The 3894-nt window shown below is 30.6% G+C and overlaps 1 long non-coding RNA gene across 1 annotated transcript; it reads right to left on the bottom strand.

The window, feature by feature from the left end:
* Positions 1-157: 157 nt before the first annotated feature.
* On the bottom strand, positions 158-2727 carry LOC111703486 (uncharacterized). The gene is made up of 4 exons (XR_002765618.1): positions 2715-2727; positions 1868-1924; positions 451-506; positions 158-215 (listed from the first exon to the last, which is right to left on the bottom strand). It is a non-coding gene; the product is annotated as an uncharacterized LOC111703486 (long non-coding RNA).
* Positions 2728-3894: the final 1167 nt, after the last annotated feature.

The following is a 3894-nucleotide window of genomic DNA, read 5'->3' on the forward strand; positions in this document are numbered from 1 at the left end:
AAACGAGAACGAATTAAAAGAAAGAAAGTGAATTTAAACTTGAAAGTTTTTGTGGTACATTAATAGCTAGCAAATATGTTGCAATTTAATCATTAGAAAATATAAATAAAAAATTAACATATTTCAAATTTTAATTTCTTATTTTTAAAAGTGTTTCCTAATTCTGATATATCCGTGAGTATAGAGGTAACACTAGTCTTCGGATATCTTTTTTTCTAAACAAAAAACATTTATAACAATACGGAACCATTTAGACCCATTTTTTATGTTGGTCACATAAAATTGAAAAGTTTTGCATACAAAAAATATCAACTTTAATTTTTATGAATCCATTAAAAAAACAGAAAAGCTTTACATTGTACGCCAACATGACGGCTCAAGCACAACATTTAAAATCTGATATTGATATAAGAAAAAGTGCTCTCTGAAAGCCTACTGGGATATATTTACCTTATTCTGCATAGCTTCTTTCATCATTGGTTCAGATTCATAAAGTTCCTTTAGTTCTAAACAATAAACATATATTCAGATAAAAACTATAAAGGGACTGTACACGTAATACATGTGAATCTCCAGTTAAAGATTAGCATAATGGTCCCCATTAAACCTCAAGTTTTGTTTCTCTATAAAAAGGCTTGCAGATTTATACAGCAGCCTCTAAGAAGGAAATTGATAGATTTCAATATCTTTTTCAGACACTAAGATGGATTCTAAGTATTGAAACAATATGGATTTATTATAAAGTCGCTTGCTTTGCAAATAAAAATAAATATTGTATCTAATATGAAATATTAAAATAAATATTAAAGATTGATAATTTTAAATTGTGCTCTATAAAACTGACTTGCAGATTTATGCGTTTGGGAAAATATAGAAATTTCAACACTTCTAAAAATTAAAACACGATTTAAAATTTAAGATCTTTGCAAAGCCAGGAACCAACAAAATATTTTTTAAATTTCATATGTTATCTCTGTCATGATGTACATATATTTTTAATATTATTCACATTTTTGTAAGGAGGGGGGGGGGGAGGTTCAAGTTTCTGACTTAATTTTCATGATTTTATTCAATTTTGAAAGACTTTTTTCCCCGCATTTTTACTCACAATTTCATGTGTTGGAAAAATGTGTTGGGAAAAATGCCCTTAACGATTCAGAACGTACCATGAAACCCCTCTAGCCTGATAAGGTTAACCATGCTACACAGTGCTAGGTGTGACATGCTGGAAAAAGCTTACTTAACGATTATTCCGAATGAAATTGCTCCCGAAAAAATGTTCTCGTGTGGTGGAACAGCTTCATGAAATATTCTGTAAATGTTCTCATGTGGTGGAACAGCTTCAGGAATGATTCTGTAAATGTGCCCGTGTGGTGGAACAGCTTCAGGAATGATTATGTAAATGTGCTCGTGTGGTGGAACAGCTTCAGGAAAGATTCTGTAAATGTTCTCGTGTGGTGGAACAGCTTCATGAAATATTCTGTAAATGTTCTCGTGTGGTGGAACAATTTCAGGAAAGATTCTGTAAATGTTCTTAAGTGGTGGAACAGCTTCAGGAAAGATTCTGTAAATGTTCTCAAGTGGTGGAACAGTTTCAGGAAAGATTCTGTAAATGTTCTCAAGTTGTGGAACAGTTTCAGGAAAGATTCTGTAAATGTTCGCAAGTGGTGGAATAGCTTCAGAAAAGATTCTGTAAATGTTCTCAAGTGGTAGAACAGCTTCAGGAAAGATTCTCTAAGGCCTTTACGGCTCCAAATGTCTCCGGTAAAAATTGGAAACCCTATAGTTCGCTTTATATTAAATTGGCATTTTATTTCATGGGGAGAAGGGGGGGGGAGGGGTGAGAAAAAATATATTTAAAAAATACCTATCGAACTTTCATCCTTACACCTACTGTGTTGGCGCTTATGACTGTCACGGAAATCTAAATTTAACACAAATTACGATATTTTTTAATCTAGTTCTCATTGATCATTTATATTTACTATATATGACTCAAAAATTGAAGAAAAAAATGTAAAACACATTCAATTATATTCAAAACTGAGAACAACTTTGTGATTTACAGAACTTTGTCACCAATTCAATTTTTTGTAATCTCTATATCTTTGCAACCTAAAAATGTAAACCTTAGATATTTCAAACTTAGAATATTTGATCTAACAGCATTCATAGTTTGAAATATCAAAGGTCTATGACATTGTGTTGCAAAGATATCGAAATTAGAAAACAAGGTATTTGTGTCAAAAACTCAATTCCTTCCAGTTGTCTAGATATTTATTATACAACTCTAGTGTTAACATGAATTCTTAATTGATAAACCCTGAATCAGTTAAATCAAATAAAAAAGAAACAATCATTATGAAATTATTTAAATCTGTTACTTGAAGTATGAACTTATTTAAATCTGTTACTTGAAGTATGAAATTATTTAAATCTGTTACTTGAAGAATGAAATTATTTAAATCTGTTACTTGAAGTATGAAATTATTTAAATCTGTTACTTGAAGTATGAAATTATTTAAATCTGTTACTTGAAGTATGAAATTATTTAAATCTGTTACTTGAAGAATGAAATTATTTAAATCTGTTACTTGAAGTATGAAATTATTTAAATCTGTTACTTGAAGAATGAAATTATTTAAATTTGTTACTTGAAGTATGAAATTATTTAAATCTGTTACTTGAAGTATGAAATTATTTAAATCTGTTACTTGAAGTATGAGTAATTTTGTCTTGTTATTATGCCTGTGTGTCTGCTTAACGTTTCCCTTCTAAAAGTATTTTTTTTTGTAAAAATCATTTTTACTCGACACTGATTTTTATTTTATTTTAAAGCTTCCACCTGGGTTTTAATTCCTTAAAATTTGGGATTAACGCTTAACCCTATTCCTGCTGGGGGGGGGGTCATTTTGACCCCCCCCTGTAGTTTTTTTTTACATAACTCAAAAAGTATTGGTCTGAGGCTGTTGAAATTTACTTACTTTTCCTACATATCCAAAGCCATCCCTTTAAGCCTAAAACCGGGCTTTAATACTAACTGCCCGAGTCCTCAGGCACACTGCCTGAATGACTGTTTTTTTTCTGTAACAAACTAAATCTTTGTTTTGACCCACATTCACTTGTCAGATTTTGATAAAATTTAGCTTTTTGGAAAGTCTTTGACATAAGGAAACGAATTGCACAAGTTTTGCGAAAAAAAATTGCACATTTTTTGCAAACAACCTGTCAGAGGAAATTTTCACGTTTTCAGGTTATTTAAAATTTTGCAAAAATTTTTGCAAGCTTGAAATGGTATGGTCAAGGGCTTTTCAAAAATGTATAATTTTTCCTTTTTTGGACAAAATTTTCTTTGCAAACATTTTTACTATATTACTCGATTTTGCGATAAAAAATTCAATTTTTGCAAATTTGCAATTTTTTTGCAAATTTGCAACTTTTTTGCATATTCTAAAAGCAGAGCACAAGAGCTTTCCAATGATGTATCATTTGTCATATTTGGACATCAAACATGGGATTTAGAGGGAGGGGGGTCAAATTGACCCCCCCAGCATATCCTGGTTTTCAAGTACCCCAGCAGAGATAGGGTTAATTGTACAGTCCTAAGCTGAGATTTTAAAGTCAATCGAAAGATGGGATTATTGAACAGAGCCCGCGAATTTATAATTAAGCAAATAATAAATTCAATTATTTGAATTTGTAAATTGTAATTAGTAAAGTATTAGATTGGACATTACTAAAGTCAGGTTTTACTTCTGTTTAAAGCTTTTATAGCATCTTAACTCCGACTTGAAACATTTTAGAAGTTGATCGCGACCAATATTAGTTCTAGGTCCATGTCTCGAGAAAATGATATAAAACTGTGTCTGGGTTTTACGAAAAATCATATATATT

Source organism: Eurytemora carolleeae, unplaced genomic scaffold, assembly GCF_000591075.1.
Source record: "Eurytemora carolleeae unplaced genomic scaffold, Eaff_2.0 scaffold449, whole genome shotgun sequence".
Lineage (NCBI taxonomy): Eukaryota > Metazoa > Arthropoda > Copepoda > Calanoida > Temoridae > Eurytemora > Eurytemora carolleeae.